The sequence below is a fragment of the Mus musculus genome, chromosome 6, assembly GCF_000001635.26.
Source record: "Mus musculus strain C57BL/6J chromosome 6, GRCm38.p6 C57BL/6J".
NCBI classification, from domain to species: domain Eukaryota; kingdom Metazoa; phylum Chordata; class Mammalia; order Rodentia; family Muridae; genus Mus; species Mus musculus.
The window spans coordinates 96,041,260-96,064,539 of NC_000072.6; the positions used below are offsets into that span (position 1 = coordinate 96,041,260).

General features: G+C 36.7%; 1 non-coding gene across 3 annotated transcripts in view; it reads right to left on the reverse strand.

Moving 5' to 3' along the window:
- 2900060L22Rik overlaps positions 1 to 23,280 on the reverse strand; it is a 98,789-nt gene that overhangs the window by 18,626 nt on the left and 56,883 nt on the right. For 2 of the 3 annotated variants that reach the window (XR_869290.3, XR_869288.3), the window contains exons 4-5: positions 10,408 to 10,505; positions 8,786 to 9,108 (exon numbers count right to left, since the gene is read on the reverse strand). This is a non-coding gene — a transcript (RIKEN cDNA 2900060L22 gene). Of the gene's footprint in view, positions 1 to 8,446; positions 9,109 to 10,407; positions 10,506 to 23,280 lie in introns of those variants that run through there. The other variant, XR_869289.3, reaches the window with a different exon arrangement.

Below are 23,280 nucleotides of genomic sequence, written 5' to 3' on the forward strand. Positions count from 1 at the left end.
GTGGCCAGAATTTCTAGTACTAGTCATTAATTATTGATGAATAAATTTTTAAAAATCAAATGGATCAGGGGTTCCACTAACATGTACAACAAGGTTATTCATTCCAAGTCCATAATCTTCATTAAGTGGTAGCTTTCCTAGAAGAGGGCCAAGTGTGTGTCAGTGAGATCAGTTTAGCATAGTTCATAGGTAAAGCATGAAAAGTACCAGCTTTCCCATATCACACTGGGGCTTCAAAGTCCTCAAGGGAGCCTTGCTTAGCTAAGTATAGCTGTCTCTTCTTTGGACAGAACCTTAACAATAACAAGTTTAGTCAGAACGGAAACTTCTGTGCAATAAATAATAGCTTTCATTGCCATTGGCAATAGCTTTCTGAGTAGGATTTGAAGCCTGTGTGTATGATAGCTGGGGTTGTGTTTCTGATTTTTTTTTTTTCCGCATGGAGAGTAAGGATGAGGCGAGGCATGCTTACTGATCAAAAGGAGGGCTAGCACCTTTGAATACTTTTATCAAACGGTCTGTTATTTCTGGTCCCTCCCTCCAGTGTTAGATATTCCTTCTTGTTAAAAGTGAACTTCCACTGTTATTCTCCTCTTTATAGTTTGTGATGTTCCAGGAAATGAAATGACTTTGCTGAAATAATGCCTAAAATAAGAGTACGTCATCAGTGTGCATGCATCCTAAGAAGAAAATATATTCACTGGTGACCTTTGTGCATTTCAATGCCTCTGATTACCATCTGGAACCTTATTTAACCTCACCCCCAGTAGCACCTCACATATGGATTTACTTAAAGAAAAAATTTCTCTCTTTCTCTCTCTCTCTCTCTCACTCTCTCACTCTCTCTCTCTCTCTCTCTCTCTCTCTCTCTCTCTCTCTGTGTGTGTGTGTGTGTGTGTGTGTGTGTGTGTGTGTGGTGGGGGGAGGGTCACTCATGCACGTGTACAAAGGTATGCATGCATGTGGTGGCAAAGATCAACCCTGGCTTTCCAATTCCTCAGACACTGGCTCACCTTGTTTTGTGTCATCTTTAAATAATTATGGTATTTATGTGCGTATGTGTGTGTGAGTATAGACAGAGGTGTGTTTACCTGGGCCTGGGAAAGGTACCAGATCTCTGAATCCCTCAGAGCTATTTAAGTTAGAGGCATTTGTGGAATGCTCAGCTTGTTACATGGACTGGGATCTGAACCCTGCTCTTCATAATTGAGCAGCAGGTGCTTTTGACTGCAGAGCTATCGCCCCCTCCCTGGGCTCTCAGATAACTACTCTGAACCACTAAAGTTTCTCACTAGCTTGGAGCAGTTTGGGCTGGCAGGCCAGGAAGACCAAGGGATCAACCTGTTTCTACCTGTTGGGCACTAGGACTGGGATTCCATGTGTGTGCCATTATCCCAGCTATTGCTTGCTTGCTTGTTTTCTTCCTTCCTTGTTTTCTTTCTTTCTTCCTCCCTCCCTCCCTCCCTCCCTCCCTCCCTTTCTCCCTCCCTCCCTCCCTTCCTCCCTCCCTCCCTCCATCCCTCCCTACCTCCCTTCCTCCCCTCCCTCCATCCTTCCCTCCCTTCTCCCCTCCCTCCATCCTTCCCTCCCTTCTTTCTTTCTTTCTTTCTTTCTTTCTTTCTTTCTTTCTTTCTTTCTTTCTTTCATACATAACATAAGTTCTAAGAGACTGCAACCACTTTCCTGGTTGATCTATCACCCAGTTCAAAAAAAGTTTCTAGGTCTGGATGAACCATTTGTTACACAGTGCTTAAGCAACTTTACACATTTAACTGTGGACTGTGTTTGGTGTTATTCACTTCTTACAGATGATATGGATAAAGAGCATTTAAAAATTTATATAACATACTAGTAGGAAAATATCAATTATTAAATGTTAAAAATTGTGAATATTATCTACAATATGCCACTTGAATAAGCACTTGATGTTCAGTAATTTATATTAATTAATTTGCATCAGCATTGTTTAATGCTGTGGTCTTTGCTCAATACCTGATAGATGTATAACTTACATATAAATCTTGAAAAATGGATAAAAATAATCCATATGTGTGGTAATATAGTCAGGTCAGGTTTAGAGGTAGATGCTTTATAGGGCCCTTTTGTAAGTAACCATAAATTCAATTATAGTGTGTTTATCACTTAAGGACCTTGATACTCTGATAAAGTGGATTTTCCTTATTAAAAGTAAAGGAAACTGTTAGTTGGAATAAAGAACAGGGGTACAGGATAGTTCAGTGTCAGAGCACTTGCCTAGCTAGTTTGTTTGAGACCTGGAGTTCAGTCACCAGCACCACAGAAGAAATAAAAGTCATAAGTACAATAAAAACTGAGGGAGGTCCCTGAGGTTCCAGCATACTATTGGAATGGAGGGCTTATTCTAATTTGTCCTGCACACTTTGGGGTGTAGGCAACAGTTGTGAGTGTTATAATGATTTTTCCATATGTGGTGGTCTGGTTTCAGAGGAGACGTCCACATTGTGTAGATGTTTCAATTTGCATCATTAGATTAAGCTAAAGGGTGTGATCTTGCCTCCTCTAAGTCACATAATTCTCTTTTTATGTTCATGGAAGTTCTGTCTAATTCCCAAAGGGAGCATAGAGCTCTAAATTATGATGTCCTCCCGAAGAGTTAGGAACGTCACCCCATTAACACTTGACACGAGGAAAAGGCAACTCTTTGAATGTTGGGATAAAAATATGTCCCACCAGTGGAGAGCTATATTTTATCTGTAACTGAGTAATTTAGACTCAAGTGACCTATATTGAGGAAAAGAATTAATAATGAAAAGATGAAGGATTGATGGATTCCTGCCACACAGGAACAGGAAGTTCAGCACATTAACAGTTAGCTGGATGAATTTGGGACATGATGCTATTCCCAAAATTATCAGGAAGAGAAAATATAATAAAGGAGAAAAAATCGCGTGAACAGTTTCCTACTCCCACCTCCCCGGATGCTGGGCTTCATGCTCCCTTAGATGGAGCTTCTCCATCAGGTTTCTCTTTTGAAAAAAGCTCCGTGTTTTGTGGGCTCTTTTCCAGTGAGAAATAAACCAAAAGTTTTTTGTTTATTTTTGAAGTGATCATTGTGTCCTCAGAACATAATTCTCTGAATCCCACTTGTTGGTATTCTAAGAAAATTCGCTGCTTTGTGTGTAAGAAAACACTGTCATCTTCCAAGTTAAAGTCCAGATAAAAATGTATCTAGTTCCTTAGCAAGCCAAACTCCTTAATAGAATTGCTTCTTTGTGGGAACATGGTTTTTCTGAGCATCTTTCTTCACTGCCTCCCTCCGTAATTCTCCTCCACCCCCTCTTCCTCCTCTGCCTCTTTTTCCTCCTTTTCCTCCACTTCCGCTGCCTCCTCTCTTTCTTCCTCCCACATTAGTTCCTGTAACAGCTCAGAAAAAAAATCTGTCCCAGATTTTAAGCACTTTGAAATTCTTATGATAGGAAATGTACCCTGAATTTAATCTGATTATTTAAAAAAGAACTGCAGATTCAATTTCTTATAATAACTTGTTACGATTGTTATAGGATCCATATCTTGAAGACTTAGCTAAAGTCATAAGAAGGAGAAAGAAACCTGAAATAGAAAGTTACCAGCCCAAAGCTGTATTTGTTTGATACATAAGTCACTGAAATCATGTCTGGAAATTTTGGAATCCTACCTTTGACTCCAGCCCTCCCGCCCCCCCCCCCCCCGCATCCTGTACTGAATGCTGAAAGTGATGTGTGCACATTTGTGGGAACTGAATTTGGATCGTCTCAGAGATCAATATATGCTCTTAACCACTGGATTGTCCCCCCAGCCCCTGGGAAATAATTTTTAAGGCTAATTTGGCAAAGTGCCATCATGATACTATGAGTGATTCTTTGCAGGATACCAAGGCAAGAGCTCTGTATGAGTTTAACCTTTGATCCTGGAACACCAAACTTCTATTGGCAGTATCAATTCCTGAATGAACAGATTCTCTGGGCTCTGGATCTGTAGAGCATACTTACTAACATTTTGAAAGCATAGTGTTTTTCTCAGCATTGTGTTCTTGGGTCTAAGGGTTTTTTTTGTTGTTTTTTTTGGTTTTTTTTTTTTTTTTTTTGGATGTAAAATGATTCCTAACTTAAGGCATTCCTCAAAAGGGGAGGGGCTGATATAGCTAATACAATCAATACTTTTAAAAGCCTCCAAGAGTTTGTGAGTGAAATTGAAGTTCAAGTCTCTTGACCCTTGGGCCTTTTTTTTTTTTTAAGGATTTATTTTTTTATTAGATACTTTATTTACGTTTCAAATGTTATCCCCTTTCCCAGTTTTCCCTCTGAAAATCCCCTATCCTCTCCCCACTCCCCCTGCTCCCCTACCCACCCACTCCCATTCCTGGCATTTTCCTATACTGGGGCCTTCACAGGACCTAGGGCCTCCCATTGTTCCCAGACCCATAGAACTTTTATGAAAGAAGGTCCCATTATATTTGGGATTCATTTTTTCAAAGTAAGCTATAGGTATGCTACTTGTGTGTCAAAGATAGGATAAGAATTAAAAGGAAGTAAATAACATGGGCAATGCATCCAGCATAGTGTATATTACCTGTCATATAAGGACTCTGATTTGGATACTGTGATGGTCAATTTCAACTGTCAACCTAAAACAACCTAGAATCACTTGGGAAGAGATTCTTGAGAAATTATCTAGATCAGTTCAGTTTATACACAAGGTTGTGGGAAATGGTCCTGATTGTTAATTGATATAGGAAGATCCAGCCCACCACTGGTGACAACATACCCTAGACTGGGCTCTAAAAAGTGTACGAGTGAGAGAAAGCTTTGATTATCTCTGTTCTTGATTGTGAGATGTGGCAAGCTTTCTCAAGCTCTAAATTCCATGATTTCCCTGCAATGGTGCACTCTGACCTAGATTGATAACTTTACTTCATAAGTTGCTTTTTGTCAGGGTATTTTTATCACAGAAATGAATGAGGACAGGTACCGTGGCTTGCTGTTTTCTCAGTTCATGAATGACAGCTTTCAAGGCTACTAGATGCTGATATTTTTGTTTCCTTTTCATAACAGGGCTCTAAGTGCAGGTCAGCTCCTTTATTTCAATCAACCAGAAAAAGCCACACCTATTAGAACCACAGGAGAAACTATTTATGTTGTGTAGACTCTGAGGTGTAATTCATTATTAGACATTTTTTTAAAGGATAGGTTTGACTTTCATTATTTTTTATTTTAAGATCCAAATTGTGACTGTGAAACACATTAGGATTCAAATTTAGTTAATAACATTGTATTCTCTGATGGTTTAAATGTGTCTTTAGTAAAGCATACTGCTAAAGTGAGATATAAAATATTTATTTTGTAATCTTCAGGTGGATTAGTTAAACATGAAAAAAGACATTGTGATGACAATACTACTGCCATGATATTTTGTGAGAGTGGGTTTTGCATTGTGTTTTCTATAATTTTGATGTTAAAATTTTATTGAAATGTACTATGAGGAGAACTGGGTACAGAAAAGTGGAGAGATCAGACTATCTTATCTAACTGAGCCAAAATGGACCTTACCCATGTATAAGCAAGCACCTTACTTAGGAGTAAGGTCCCTCCATATCAGGCTCTTTATCCCCAGATTAATTATTATTTGTAGTTGTGTGTGCGTGCGTGTGTGTTTATGGTATACGTGTGTATGGTATACATGTATGTATGGTATATATGGAAGTATGATGTGTGTGTGTGTGTGTGTGTGTGTGCGTGTCTGTGTGTGTATGTGTATTATATGTTGGACATCTTTGATTTAGCATCCAGTTCAAAGACTGACCTATGAGACTGTGTGTCATTGCAATTGAGTACCACTAGTAACTCATTCTATTGGGATGAGCCTTTGGGTAGCTCCCAATGAGATGCTGCTACAAATAGCTTTGCTATGAGCACTCTAATCTGTTCTCCTACACACATGCTACCTACCTATACACTCCTGCAGATACTCCTACCGTGACCATATCTAGGACTAGAGATTGGAGAGCATAGATTGTATATCTTTTGGGTTCACAAATGTCTGCCAGCTCATATCAGAAGTATATTAAAGTTCTTAGACCTCTATGCTTTATACTTTTTAACTTCAGGGCACCCACTTCTCTTCTTAGACATTGCAATGATTGAAGCTTCCTTTACATTTCCCAAGGATATGTAATCTCAGACTCTCAGGTTAAGAACCCAAATAAAGTGATTATTAAAATAAACTCCTGTTGATGATAGTAAGATGCTGTTCTGTTCTTAACAAAGTTATTCCAAATTCACCTTCAGAACACAAAATAATTATAACTCAAATTAAATGATGGCAGCTGGTTTGGGTTTATTCTTTACTTCTTTTCTCTTATAATTTTTATTGCCATTAGAAATACCTAACCTATGTGCCTTCCTTAACTTAAAATAGTTTTTATGCCAAATATTTTTTTCTATTGTACCAAGTGGCTTGGCTTCCTTTTTTAAGAATGTTCAAGGTCCAATTAAAGTTAGAAAAATTTTCCAAAGCACTCTGTGTGTCATCCTCTGACATAATTCTGTGTGGAAGACATGTGGCTTTGTTTGCTTAGTGCTTGGCTCAAAGAATACAGTCTGTGTATTCAAATGCTCCTTTACCATTTCAGAACATAAAATATCTCTTAAATTATAGTCTGTTCAGTGAATCTAATTTTTGCACAATTGAAATTTTCATCAGTATCTAGCTTGGAAATTGTGATTTACCATCAATAATAGCATTCTAGCAATTTGTTCTAACAAATTATGAATGTATAAGACATGTGAGAGAAGTTATTGGGAGACAGTACTAGTCTTTGATGCCAGTAGAAGTATGGCTATAAATCCAGTGTCTCTTAGTTGTAAGTGTTGTGTTGCAATACAAAGCCCGTGTCAATTAAAGCTATAGTCATTCTTAGATAATACTAATAATTTTGAACTGATTATAGGGTTAGATTATTTTCTATTGAACTTAGGGAAAGGTCTAAAGAGGTATTAAGGCATACACAGTTTAACCACTAATAATTTTAATTATTCATTCAAGATAAGCCACATGAAAAGTGACTTTATATTCATATGCAGGTTATAATTTTCCTGAGCAGTATATTCTAATTTTATGGGTGAATAGAAATAGTGGGAGAAGAGTACTATTTAAATATGTAAGCCATTATTGGGTGAAATTTAAAAAGCCATTTACCCAATGGTATGGAAAAAGCAGCCCCCAAGTAAAAGAAAATAGAAAGTGCAAATTTTCTTTTTTTTTTTTTTAACTTTTCAATTTTTCAATTGACACATAGAGTTATATATATTTATGGGTTACCATGTCATATTTTAAAAATACTGTGCATAGTATTAAAAAATTTAAGTCAGCAAGTATATCAATATCTTTATAGCTACATATGTATCTGGTAGAAATATTTCATATCTTTTTTCAAGCTCTTTTGAATATACAGTGTGATGATATGACATGGTCCTGCTGAGCATTGACATCTAGAACTTCTGGTCTTGTGGATAACTTAATACTGTCCAGTCAACCTTTCCCTGCCCACAACTAACCTTTTCAGTCTCTGGTAAACATCTCCACTCTGATCTCAGTTTCTAGAAGACCACCTTTTAAATTTTTCCATGAGAATGGGATAAAAGGGTATTTAGTGTTCTGTGCCTGGTTTATTTAACTAAGCATGAGATCCTTCACTTCTGCATGTTTTCACAAGTGATAGGATTTCATTCCTACTGTGGCTGAATAATATTCTTTATATATGCACTATATATTATATATTTAATATATAATATATTAAATTATATATAATATTGTATATATAGTATATACTTCATATACTATATACACTATATACTACATATACAATATATATATATACTATATATGTAATACTAATATATAATATAATATAATAGTATATAATGAATACTATTATATAATATACTAAAACTAATATATAATATAATAATAGTATATAATGAATACTATTAAGCCATAGCAATTATATATATTCAGTATATGTATGTGTACTATATACTATATATTATATACTGTATATATTATACATAGTTTTTCTTATACATCTGCTAGTTGAGGAACATGTATTTGGAGATTCAAATTTTTCCAAATGTGGTAACACAGCTGGTGGAATTTACAGCTATAAAGTAATAGAAATTCCATATTTTTTTCTCTTTGAAACAGATGTTTCTCCTAAATAGTCCAGGCTGTCTTCAAACTTGGAATCCTCCTGCCTCAGCTCTTTGACTGGAAATGTCATCTTTTAGCCTATTTATGATAAAGATTAAAATATCATAGTACAGGTAGTATTCACTTTGTATATGACTGACTTCCCAGATATCAGCTATCACATCTCAATTAATAACAGCAGATCTCCAACAACAGGAGCCATAAAAGTCTAGCAACCACAGGGTAGAAGCTATCATCACATTTAATCCAATTGTGTTTCCTGGTTCTTCCTGACATGAACAACAACTGTGCATCACAGTAAGGAATATGTCACTCCTTTCAAAGGCCCCTAGTGATGGGTCCCAGAGTGCTTAGTGTTAAAAATATGTGCAGGCAACCATGCAGGTAGCCTGTTACCATTTGTCTTTCCCTCAGTGACAGAGCTGAGAGAAGTTTTATAGACATGAATCAGAGGAACTCTTCAACCCATGAAGCTAACAGTGAAGGAGGGAAATGTAAAGAGATAATTCTGGAGGTGGAATTAAGATAGAACATATATGAAACTAGAAAGAAAATGCCTTACACATGTGTGTGGACAGCAGTAGGGTTTTGGGGGAATGTGAAGCCCAAGGAACTCTGAAAGAACTCACAAAAGGAGACTTCATCAATTTAAACAAGAAAAGCAGGTGCTAGAGAAAGGTGGACATATTCAGCAGAAGAAACACTTGCAGACAAGTCATGACACGGAAATGTAAAACTATCTTGCAAATAGTTTCAAAGTTTGAAAGTGATATGATAATCTGCCAGAATGACGAGATCTGAGTCAGGATCTTCTATGACAGCCAGCAGAAAGCAAGCACTGTTCATGCTTGAGAGCATTCTGTGAGATTTTTCTTTTGTTCATTTCTGTAAATGCAATAAGCAAACATATACTAGTTAGCATGAACAACCACAATAAAATATTACAGATTTATTGCTTTAAATTATAAAATGTATTTCTCACAATTTTGAAGGCTGGTGTATCCAAGATGAAGGATTATCTAAGTAGATTTAATTTTAAGAACTAGTCTCTTGATCAGTAGGCAGCCACCATCTTTCTATATGTCTAACTGCTTTTCTGATAATTCCAAGACACGGGAATAGAGAACCAGAGTAGTATTTAAGGGCCATGTTTTTTGAAGCCAACAATCAAACCTGTCAATACACACATCCTTATGACTTAATTTCATCCTAAGTACCTTGTAATGCCTTAGCTTTCAACAAAAGTCATACAGGGGTTGCTGGCCTCCAATATGAGTTTAAAGGGAGGGTTGTTCACTAGCTCACTTAATTTTCAACTTCTGTATTCTTGTCTATCTCTAGATTTTATAAGCATGTGACTGTGAGAGCTATTTAGAAAAAGGTAACATGGTATTAACTGATAAGGCCCATGACGTGTTGAAAATGGCAAGGTTGTCTAAGACTAGCACCACCTTCTGCCTCTCAGCAAAAATGAGTCCTCCACAGTAGATAATATGACTACTGTATTAATTACTTTAGACGTTACTCTAACAAAATACTCAACAAAAAGCAACTAGGGAGAAATGGTTGATTTCAGCCTTTAGTTCAACATGGCAAGGAGGGGGATGCAACAGGAACATATGTGAAAGGTCACACTGAATCTAAGAACTAGAGAAAGAAAGACGAATTCTGCTGTCATAGCCAGTAGGTCTGTCCCCACAAGTTGCCAATTCAAGGTAAACTAGTAGGCATTTATAAGCCACCAGACGTGAGAACTACCGAAAGCAAGTGAGCAATGCAGCAGACTTAGTATACAATTATTACATAGAAGACTGAGAGATGCAGAAAATAAAATTAATATACAAATAAATAAATAAAAATGAGCAAGCAATAAAGAAAAAAGTTGTTCAAAATAACCAGATATGTGATAATCAAAGGTCTATTTTTGCATTCAGTCTGAAGTTCTTTAGTGTTGCAGTGGCATTACAAAACACAGATGCATGGTTCATGCATGTGGGTATTTACAGAAAAAAATAACTAAAAATGTCATCACAAAGTAAATAAAGATAACAAAAAGTAAAGAATAAGACCTACTTAAATAAAAATAAAAGCCTCAACTCATTAGGGAGGCATAGCTATTCTAAACATGTATGTATTACCTAAAATTATTTTTAAAGGTATGAAAGTTAAAACTACTTGACTTACAAATGTGAGCTGGCAGATGTCTGTGATGCAGACACTTGGCAGGCTAGGGTGGGAGGCTTGGCCATCTGAGAGTAGCTTCAATACACACCAAGAGCTTACTTCAAAAAAAAATCAGAACTACAGATTATTAGTGATAACTTTAGCATTAAACAATAGAAGTTAGCATAGCTGTCTTATTTATTAAAAGGATGCATGCTAATTAGCTATCAGCTCTTTAATTGATCTTTTATATGTAGATGTTTCTTTGAAAGTAGCAAAGTCTTGGTTTTTGAATAAACACATTATACATTTTTCTATAACTTCTATGTTAGGTCAAGAAGACAAGCCTTCCTAGTTCTGAGAAGAGTTTTATAGTATGTCTTCCACAGAGTCAGTGTTGTTAGCCACATTATTTAAAACATATAACTTTGCAAGTTTCTTCACACTTGCAACAATAAAGCTCAAATGCTATGTCAGCAAATTCTACAGCATTTTAAGAAGCAAATTTCCAATGTCATGAAAAGCCTCAGAATTCTAAAGGAAAGAGTCCTCTCTAATTTCATTTTATGCATCAAAATATAAATAAAGCAACTTTAGTCATACATGTAAAGATATCAATAAAACAGTGCCAAAAGGCAACACATCAAAACTAAGTTAGCTTTATTCTAGAAATTTAATTCATTTGTGTACTTTTTGAGCGATGATTTCAAAATTTCAAATGAACACTAAATTTTAGATCTACTTATTTAAAATTTATCAAACTACAAGCAGACATAAATTTCCTTTATCTACTAAAGAACTTTAAATTAACTATAAAAAATATAATTCTTTAGCAGAGGCATTTCATTTAAAACTAAACCAAGACTAAAACAAGGCTTCTCAGATTATATACAGATCCTCAATTCTATTCTCTTGACCAATGGGTCTATTTTTTTTCCAGTACAATGTAGTTTTACTATTATGGGTCTGTGTACCTTGAGATTAAGATTGGTGATACCTCCAGAACAGGTTTTATATTATTCAGAGTTGTTTTTGGTTATATTGAGTCTTTTGTGTTTACATATGAAAATTAGTTTTGGTTTTTTTTTTTCAGTTCTGTCAAGAATTGCATTGAAATTTTGACAGGGATTTCACTGAATCTATGCATTGCTTTTAGAAGCATAGTCATTTCATAACATCAGTCCTAGTAATTATGGATGCCTGGGTGATCTGTCCATCTTTGCTACATTCTTCAGTTTATCTCCTTAGGATATTAGTCTTCATTGTGTGAGTTTTCAGTTCCTTGGTTATCTTTATTCCAAGATACATTGTTTTTGAGACTACAATAGTACATTTCTATAAAATAGGATTGTCTTCATGGTTTTGGTATGTAAAAAAGATACTGATTTTGGAAAGCTAATTTTGTAACCTGCCTCTTTGATAAAAGTATTTATCAGTTCTAGGAATTTCTAGATGAAAGAGGATACTTCAGGATATAGACTCAGGTAATGACTTATAGAATAAGCCTCTGGCTATAAGCCCAGGGAATAGAACCAACAGTCAATATGCAGAACCTCATGACATTAACAAGCTTCTGTATTAGAGTGAAAACTGTCCGTCAACTGAAGACGCAGCCTACAGATTGAGAAAAAAGCCTGAGAGAGGATTAGTGTCTAGAATATAAAAAAACAAAACAAAATAAAACAAAAAAAACCCAATAAAACCCAACAGAACACCAAGAAAACAGTGGCAACTTAATTTAAATGTGGGCTATAAAGCCCAACAGAGCATTTTCTGAAGAAAAAAGTGCAAATGTTCAAGAAATATTTTTAAGTTTTAACCATCCACAGCCAGCAAAAATGCAAATTAAAACTTCTTTTACTTCAGTTGGAATAGCCAAACTAAGAAAACAAAGAAGAGTAAATGCAGGCTTGGATGTGAGAAGGGAAGTGGAAGCACTTACTCACTGTTGGGAGGAGTGCAAACTGGTGCAGCTACTCGGGAAACCAGTATGGCTGTTTCTCAAAAACCTACCATATGACTCAGCTATATCACATATCATATGACTCAGCTATACCACTCCTTGATATATGCACAAAGGACTTGCTGTCTTACTACAGAGATACTTGCTCATCCGTGTTCACTGCGGCTCTATTCATAAAGCGGCTCTATTCATAGGGCATGTAAAAAGCTTAAATGCCCATCAACTGGATGGATGATGAAAATCTAATTCTCATTGGAATTTTGGTGAGCTTTAAAGAAAAATAAAAACACACACCCTGCCAACAAAATGGATTTACTTGAAGACCATATTAGATGAATTTACTTGTACCGGTGTCAACTCTTTAGATTTGGGTAAATTGAAGTACTCATAGAATCCAGAAAATTAGAAATAGAATACAAGTAGGGAGGGGAAAGAAAGACTGCATGGGTGGAGAGATAGTAGAACACAGGCTATATAAAGGGGAATGGAAGAAAGAGGTTGAAGTTGGGACAGGATTGGAGGCTTGGGTAGAATAGCAGTCAGGGGTGTTTTCAGAATGTTTGAAAACTCCATACAAAACCCTACTTTAAAATCTCCTATACATATAAAAGAATTTAACTGACATTACCTGTAAATGGAATGTTGATCCTCTCAGAAGCTATAGGTTGACAAACAAAAAACCTAGTTCATGTTGCGGGATATCTCCTCTCCAGTGTTTGGTCAGAGGTATCCTAGACACACTCAGAATAATACAGGCTATTTCCAGTGCTCTTGGTTGCTCTTTTAGGAGTCAATTGCTGTAATAAAACAGTATGACTAAAAACTGGAGGGTGGCTCTTCAAAAAAGGAGGAAAAGGTCTATTTGGATTATGCTTCCACATCACTATTCATTATTGATGGAAGGGGAAGGCATGCAAGAAAGAACCTGGAGGCAGGAACTGAAGAAGAGACCATGGAAGGACACTCTTTACTGGCTTGCTTTCTATGGCTCCCTCCCGCAGTATTCTTAATACTGGAAGGTGCTGTGTAGTCATTGTGTGTGTGTGTGTGTGTGTGTGTGTGTGTGTGTGTGTGTGTTGTGATCAACAGTCTTACCTAGCTCTGATCAATAATGATCACTGAGGTAAGATATACCCATTAATGCAATAATGACACAAGCCAACTATTTTCTGAATGTATTTAAAGTCTGCTCCACAGAAGGAAACATAGACCATGTGAAGATTCCAAAACTCATGGTTTGATATCTCATAGGTGCTAGGGGTAAACCTAACATTACTTTTCTAAGTAAACCCAATATCAAGCTTTGTGAATTTGTATGTTTGTACCTAGAGATTAGTGCCTCTCTCAGATCTCATCAGAGAAATCTGCCTGTGCAATGGTGAGAGGTCAATGCAGAAACTGATCAAAATGCAGAGAGTAAGTGTCTGTGGAGTGTAACTATATCGTATCATCTCCCCCAAGCCTCAGAAACCATTATGGAAGACGAGACAAGGTTGTATGAGCCAGAGATCAGGAAAGACTAGAGTGAAACACTGTCTTCTGGACACAACAGGAATGTTATAACTATGAACTCACAGCAGCTGTGATTCCTGGCCCAAGACCTAAACAAAAGCAAGGCTGTCAGCAGAGGACATAGGAGAGAGTGATAATTTGAGTGAAAATGCCCCCTTGGGCTTAAGTATCTGAATTCTTTATCTCCATTTGGTGGAACTGTTTCAGAAGGATTAAGATATGTAGAAGAGGTATGACCCTAGGGAGTGGTTTGAGGTTTCAAAAGCCCAAGCCATTCCCAGTTTATGTTCTTTGCTTCATACTTATGGATCAGATGTAAGCTCTCATCCACTGCTTCAGCACCATGCCTGCCTTCCTGCTTCCATGTTCCCTGCTATGAGGAACATGGACAACTTACGCTCTGGAACTGTCAACTTCAGCAACCATTTTCCTTTATAAGTTGCTTTGGTCATGGTGCCTCATCATGGCAATAGAAAAGTAACTCGGGAAAATACAGGGTGGGGAGGGTATTATGAGCCCCCACCCTTGGCCAAGGAGATATTGACAGCTCATGGTTTCTGGGGAACAGAGAATCACTTTTTAAACAGATGCTTCTCCTGTTAGGTTGACTGTACTCAGTGTATGATTCCACAAATTGGATTTGGAGGGTTGTAAAAAAAAAAAAAGGACATGATGTTGGGAAAGGATACAAGATAGACTGAGGAAGAGGGAATATGATTACAGGACGAGTTACAGGGCTGAATAGAATTATACATGAATGAAATTTTCAAAGAATTAATAAGTTTTCTTTTCAAAAAAGGCATGAATGCACACAGTGCTGATGGTAGCATATAAGACAGTACTGGAGGTTTGTCGTTGCCTCAAGGAAAGAAAGATGGGAAAGAAGGGAAGTGTGATGAATAATATTGTATCCAGAAAAAACAGGCAGAATGTTGAGCGAAGTAAGCCAAAACTCAGAAAGATAAATGCAACATGTTTTATCTTATTCAGAATCTAGATAAAATAGTACTTTGAAAAGACATGAAAGTGGAATAGGATATATTTGGCTTTCAGAAGGAAACCGGGGAGAGATGGGTCAAAAATATAATATTAGGGGCAGAATATGATAAAAGTATGTTATATATACATGTAAGAAAATATTACACTGAAGCTCGTTATTTTGCATAAATAGTATTACTAATAAAAGGAAGGGGAGAGGGGAATTTACATTTCAAGTACTTAAAAATACATTGTTATTTTAACTTCTAGGGGCTTGGCACTTTTTCAAAACAAAAGGTTGGGGAGATATTTTTAAAAATAAAGATTTAATCCTCTTAGCAAGTTTCCAATATATATTGTTTACTGTAGTCACTTTGCTTTAAGTTAAATTTCCAGGATTGCAAAAAAAAAGGTAATATATGAAAAAGAGAAAATGAATTTCTCTTTATTTGGGGAGGAGGGGAGTATGCAATTCTCCAAATAGGAAATTAAGTGATTTCTGTAAATAAGTCAACATAACAACAGACCTTCATGAGGTAACTGAATGCAATACTCATAACCAAACTCAAAATTTGTGTACAAAAACTTTCTAGAATGAAATTTTGAAAAGATAATATTGCACCAAGTCTTTGTCATACTTAGGGAGACATTTAATAGTGAACATAATTTGTATGGAGAAAATTATAGTGCCTCAGCCTTTTATTTAAAATTACAAAAGAACAGGGTGTGGTGTGCATGCTTATAATCAAAGTACTCCAGAGCTACAGACAAAAGAGCGAGAGGTTCAAGACCACCCTCAGCTACATAGCTAGTTCAAGACCAGTTGAACCTTTTATACCAAAATTAAAACCAAAATTGTTTTATTCATTCAAAGACTTACTATGGTAAAATGTTACTTCTCCTGTGTTGATCTATGGATTAAATAAAATCCCAATTTAAACTCCAAAAGATATTTAAGAGGCAATTTATTACCTAATTTTTAATTTTAGTGGAGGTTCAATTGCCCAACAATAACCAAGAGACTCTTGAAGAGAACAAATAGAATGAGCTGAAAGGACTAGCACTCCCAGAAGAGAAATCTAATAGTTAATAATTAGCTTAGACTAGCATGATATGCAAACCAAACAGGCTTAAGTTCTCTGTATGAAACCCACACTCAGCTGGTACTTTTCCATGTGGCAGAGGCTTTGCTACTTTAGGGAAAGGGGACGAACCTTCAAATAAATCATACTAGAACCATTTCTTACGTAAATAGAAGAAAAATCAAGATGGGATCCATATTCTATGCCTCAAAAAATGTAAAATAAACTATAGATATATGTTCACCTTCCTTGGTGTTCCTTGAGTAACAGAGGTACCATTCAATGCCTGCTTACTTATTACTTAGAATTCTTTTCTCGATCGTGTCTATATCTTTGTCTAAATTTCCATTATTTATCTACTTATCTACCTATTTATTTATTTCATTTTGGTACGAATAACAATGGTTGTTTGGAGAGTTCATTCTAATCCAATGTAATTTTAGCTTAAATTCATTGTATTTTCAAAGGTTCTAGTTTCAAATGAGAATGTATTTCCTGCTTTGAGATGGCTGGAACTCTGAGGCAAAGGGGATACTGTCCAACGTAGGACAATCATTGAGAAAACGCTTGACAAATCCCTCCACTGCTTATAAAGATAATGGAAAGATAAGTCCAAAGTGAGAAGGAAAATTAATAATATATAAAATGGACAGAGTCTATGTAAATATACTGCATAAATATTTACATAACTGATTGTGAATCAGTAAGGAAGATAAATAACCAATGGGAGAATTGGCAAGGATCAGGAATAAGCAGCTTACAGAAGAGAAAACGCATATGGCCAGCTGCCTCATGAAGAGGCGGTAACCATGTGCACCGAACAGGGAAAGAAAACTAAGGTCATGATAAAGTGTATTTTACTCTTTCTATGTTAAGGAGTCTGATAATGTGAACCATTGTCACACCTCTCATTGAAATAGAAATGCACATGCATCATTACTGTTGCTCATGCAACCACACTTGTCACAGTAAAACATTAGGCACATCCAATACTGCTTGGTAAAGATAACTATTAAATTGCAATATATTCATTTCAAAGTTGGAATAAGTTACATTATGTGTGAAAGCACAATTCTAGGCTCAACCAAGTAGAACTCTTAATGCAATTATATATAGCCTACGTATTTTAAAAAGCAAGAGAATTAATTCTCTTATATTCACTATATTGTATTCAAGCGTATAATCAAACTTGAAGATAATGATAACTTTTAGGAATAGACAGAGAAGTAGTCTACCAAGATATCAATAACAGTCTGGCTCTCTGAAGTAGATTTGGTGCTTGTTTCATGGTCATTGTTTGAATCATATATAAATGTCCCTTCATATAACACATTCAAAAATCATCATAATTTTAGGGATACAAAATTGTATTTATTTATTCATTGCTTCTATTAAACTGTATTTATGTAAATGAATAAATTATGAATTTAGTTTAATAATTATTCCACATAAAGTCTGATTAAAATACTTTATATATGGTAAGATGATATATAGAAAAATACAAGTGGCAGCTCCAGAAAAGAAAATGTTTTCTTTTTCACTTTCTTTTATTATTATTATTTTTTTACTTTTCAATTGCTTTATTCTATTTTTCCCTTCTTCTCAAATTAAATATTTCCATAAACATACCTTAATCTTTTGTATACATTTTTCTTTCATTGGAAATAGATTCTTTTCTCATATAGTATATCCTGATTATAGTTTGCCTTCCCTCTATACCTCCCAGTTCCCTGCCCTTCCCTCCTCTCTGGATTCATCCCTTTATGTCTCTTATGAGAAAAGAACAGGCTTTTAGAGATAACAACCAAACATGACAAAATAAAATGCAATGAGATGAAGAAAAACTCAAGCCAACAGGAGGAAGAGTACCAAGAGCAAGCAAAGGAGTCAGAGACTTACTCATTCTCACAGTCCTACATTCCATAAAAACACTAATCTAATAGCTATACTCTATACTCAGATGACCTGGTATAGACCCATATATGCCCCATGCTTGCTGCTTCAGTCTCTTTAAGCTCATATGTACCTTGCTAAGTTGATTCAGAGGGCCTTGCTCTCCTGCTGTCTTCCATCCCCTCTGAATCTTAAACTCTTTTCACCTCTTCTTCCACAGAATTCCCTGAGTCCTGAGGAAAGAGGTTTGATGGAGACCTGGGTGTCAACTGGCTATGTCTTGTAACCAGTTGAGTCTTCCAGTAGCAGAACTGGGTTGCATTCATTTGAGTTGTTGGCCAAGAACATCCCATGGAAATCCACAAACAACCCAAACTTGCTGAGACAAAAGGTTGATCTCTGCACGATGATAGCCTGGCCCCATTGCCAAGGATAACACCCATACAATTTACAGCTCATTGAACATAGAGAAGTTGAGCTGGTGCCTGCATGGAGCCCTCACCCCTATGTTCTAGTCTCTCTGGTGTGGGAAGGTATTCTGCTGGCTACTGAAAGAGAAACATGAATACCATCACAACCATAAACCTTTTGATTTACAGTCTGTCCTGCCTGCATAAGATGCTAGGGCAATGGTGGCACAGAACTTGTGGGAGTAACCAACCAATATCTGATTTGACTTAAGTCCCACTCCATGAAAAGAAACTCATACTCAATACTGCTTGGGTAACCAAGAGCAAGAAACTAGATAGCACAGGGACTTAGTGTAAAGTCAAATACTACCAGTTTAAAAAAATAATTCCTAATGATATTCTGATAAACTCATAGAGCAGTATTTTATCTAACCTTCATCACAGAGGCTTTCTCTGGCAGCAGAGAGAACAGATGCAAGTACCCACAGAAGTACCCACTATCAGACATTTGGTATAGAGAGTCTAAGTTAGAAAGCCATTGTATTTGAAATGGTATAATATGGAAAATCAGGTACATTCAACACGTCGAGATCAGCTACATTTTGAGGGCTTGTTGAAGGGTAAAATGTCCATGGAATGTCTAAAACCTGCAGTGCATGAAACATCACTGGAATCCCGAACTAGCTATTTATTAGATAGAAGATATTGAAATTTTCTTAACTTGACTTGCTTGGTTTTCTCCTTCAGTAGGGGACATGCCCCTAGGTATCTAAGGTCCCTTTGTCCAGAAAGAGCAGTTCATGAACTGAGCCAAACTGAGGACAAAGGCTGTAGTCTGCCACAGAACTAGTTTGAGAGAACTGAAATTGGGATTGGAGAATTGAAAGAAGCACAAAGTCGACAAGACTTGGAGCATTTAGACTGTGAGCTAAAAAGTACCTAATATTATTATAGCGATTATCATTTGACAATAAAGGTTCCTAAGACAGATACCTTTGAGTCTCTGAAATGTTTCTCAAGACATTGCACTTGGTTGTATATGTGGAGAATTTTCCAGAAAGCAGAAACACAGTTCATACCCTGGTCTTGTCTCTGCATCAGCATATACTGCCATTGTTCAAGAAACTTGAGGGTATGAATAAGGTAGCCCATCTCTGACTCAGTAGCCTGAGCTATAGGATCATCATCTGTATATGTCTGACTTGTCAGAACATTATACAGTCCACAAATGGTTCATTCATCTATTATCTCCCTGATCTGTACTCCACCCTGTCTGATGGACAGGGCCAGAGAGTACTCCCTCCTGTGTAATGAAGGTCCTCAGTCTCAAATGGTTTGCATTATAGTTGCTTGTCCAAGGCTTTAAATGAAACTTCTGTTGCCAAGCCTTAAGTTTACTTGATGTATTTACAGTTGTTTTTAAGTGCTACAATTTTCTTGCTAGAGAACATGCACTTTTCAGGACATGGGTCACCAGGAGATTGGGTCTGTCTCTTATATAACTCTAGTGCTACAGGAAGTACACTGTCCTACAGAAAGGCAGCAATCTGTCACCCCTATGTCAGTCACTTGGACTCAGGTATAGATTCTAGAATGCTGTTGCTGCTGTTTACAGTTGTGGACTGCTTTGATGTTTCAAATTATATTTGGCAGGAAGATCTAGAGGTGAGGGTAGAGATGGGGGTGAGATGAACCTTAACCTGTCAATCTGGAAATACATGCACCCACTAGGGAAGAAAAGATTAACACATTGGTAAAACAACTCCCTTTTCTATTTATTTGTAAATTAATAACAGTAAAATAAATGAATGGACTGAGTATTTTCTCCTTACATCTTTTGTTTTATCACACAAAGTTGATTGAAGATTTAAAAAAAAATTACTTACTTAAAAATGTTTCCACATGTCTTGGTGAAATTCCTTTGCATAACATTGAATCATTTTAAATTATATGCCTTAGTTTTGCACAATAAAATTATATGTGTTCTTAATAGTATTCCTTGTGGGAAGAGGTCTTGATTTAGTGATTCAGTCCCAGACTGAAGGGCTATGCCTTTACCTGTCTGGATTAAAATTTCACCCCTATCACTTAACTGCTGGGTGACTTTGGACAACATACTTATGATCCCTAAACCTCAGATTTGTTACTTATAAAATGTGACACCTAATAAGACCCTTCTTACGTCTTTGTGAAGATCAAACTAAATAATTCATTTATAGAGCTTAGAAAAACTACTGGTTCTAGTTGCTGTTCAAACGGTTGCAATCAGGTAAGTCTGGCCTGAACTTCATCTTTTCAATGGCCTCACCTGAGCCATTTGCACTGCTTACTCTTAGAACTGAGTTCTGAGAACTGTGGATTGCTTAGGTTTCATGCTGTCTCAGCAAACAATGGAATGACTCCAGGTTGTAGCACCTTTAAAAACTGCATTCAGAAAGGAGGAGAACTTGGTTCCCTGTGGAAGGCTGAGTACAGAAAGTACAGTGGGCAGTACCTTACACATGCAGTGATAGAGAAAGGGCTGTCTTCTGTCTTCAATCTTGCTTGTGTTGAACAGAAAGGATTGACTTTGTCAGCCATTGGCAAGAACATTGCAAAGTCAACCCAGTGTCATCTCTGTGCTACCATTGCCAAGTCTTGGGTTGTCTGTTTGGCTCCTGTTGGGTAACCTGGCCTGCCCTTGGCTTTGAGCCCTTTCTTCCCAAAGAGACCTGATTGGGGCTGAGCCAGAGTCCACACACACGCACACAGTGGGTACCATGGCTCCCAGCTGCTGCCCATGTGTCACCTAGAACATACTGTCCTTGCAGGCTACTCTGAGTTATTTTCCCAACTTTTGCAGTAGACTTTAAATTTTGGACAGTTCTTTAAACCTGTTCAATGCAGTCTTTGTTCAATGTAGGCCAGGACATATCATCTATGGTCCCTTGTCCACAACTGCAGTGCAACTATCTTTCTCCTCAGACTGTTAAAGCCTAGGCCTATGCGTACTCAAGGTCTAGTCTAAAGCATTTCTCAGTCCACAGCCAGTCAGCCACTCTCTTCTGGATTTTTCATTATGTTTATCAAGTTGAAATCAAAACTTTCCATCATTGTCTACAAGCCTTTATGGAATCCAGATCTTCCTGCCTCTCTGGTCTCACCTACTTCTTTGTGTGCTTTGGCCACACAAACCTTTGTTTATTGGACAATACATTATCATTGGCTGCCTTTTGCTTCGAAATTTGGTTCTCTTTGTCTATAATCTCTCACAAAACTATTGCCTCATTACATTTTTTTTCATTTGCAGTGAAGTTCTCCTATGCCCATCAAAGGACACCACCTATGTTCTGATCATTCATGTTCCATGGCTCTCAAGTCCGGGTCTTGTGCTCCCCCAGCAAGCATTTCACTGTCTCTGGAGATAGTTTTGTTTGTAACCACTGGAAGGGATGAGGGATCACATAGAAGATGGAGGCCAGATGTCCTCTAAACATTGTAAAATGCTCAGAGTAATCCACTAAAGAATCATCTCTCATAAACATCGATGGTATGGAGCGTGAGATTACATGGAGTGCACTCTTACCTTATTACTCAAAGAGCCCGGCATTTGAGGAGCTGATGAATGATTAATGTATTCATGATAGTAACTTTATTCTGCCTGCTTTCCGAATTAGAATAGAAATACCAGGAAAACAGGAATCTTGTCTTTTAAAAAATATAGTTGAAAATTTCATCCTCGAGCCCACTGCATTTACATCATTTTCTCCCCTCCCTCTGCTCCCTCCAATTTTTCGAATCTCTCTCTCCACCCCTTGTAGAGTTCATGAACTCTTCTATAATCTTTGTTGTGATATACACAATATAGTTTAGTAAATGTTTAAATATATGCATATTTATATTTATGCATACATAAGTGTATTTTAAAGTAAATTACTTAAAAATATGTTTCCCTATGGCTTTTCCAAACATCCTTAGTGTTATTTATCTCCCCTGCCTCCTCTTCTGTACTACACTCTCTGTTTTCTCCCCGGGTAAGCTGGCCTTCCCATTCTCCCCACAACTTCTCTTGATAGCACCCATGTCTGGCTATCTATCTCCCTCTCTAGAGCTCCTTCTTCCTCCTTCCCACCCCAAGTGCTTCCATTTCATTTTCCTCATTTCTTCAGCTAACTCAGGTTTTGTATTCAGATCAGCAGATTCAAATCTAGAATCCACAAATACAAAAGAATATGCAGATTTGTCTTTCTGGGTTAATTCAATCAGTATAATTTTTTTTTTTTAGTTTTATCCATTGTCATAAAATTTTGTAATTTTGTTATTCTTTACAGTTAAATATAACTTCATGACAACTGCACACCATATTTTCATTATCCACTCATGGGTTCAGAGAGAGCTCAATTGCTTTTATGTCCTAGCTATTGTGAAGAGAGCATCAATATGAACAGAGCTAAGCAAATAACTTTGTAGTAAGATGTTGAGTTCTTTGAGCAGATGCTAAGGAGTGGTATAGCTAGGTCATATGGTAAATCTGTTCTTAGCTTTTTGAGGATTCTCCACGCTGATTCCATAGTATCAGTTTGCAATCCCAACATGAGTGAAGGAGTATTCCCCTCTTTAAGCATCCTCACTTAACACTTCTTGGTTGTTTTCTAAAAACAATAATAAAAAAGTTGTAGCCATTCTGACTTTGAAATCTCACATTAATTTTAATTTTCATTTGTTTCATTGCTAAGGATATTGAACTTTTTAAAAAATCTTATCTGTTTCATCACTGTTGTGTCTCTGGTGTCTACTTTGTTTCTGACCTTGATAAAAACATTAAACATATCTGTTGGGTTAATAAAGCCAAATCTCAGTGGAGAAGTTGACTGTACATTGCTGTGCATTATAGTTGACCATACTGGGCCTGCACTGTGGTCTTGCAGTGCATTTTGTCTTGGTTGTTGATATATAGTTTAGGGTAGTTACAGACTTGATACTAGGAATGTGTCCATGATGGGTGAAATAAACATGTTAGGAGAAAATACCCTTTGTAGAACTATTCCGCATCCTGAGTCCATCACAGGAGTTATTC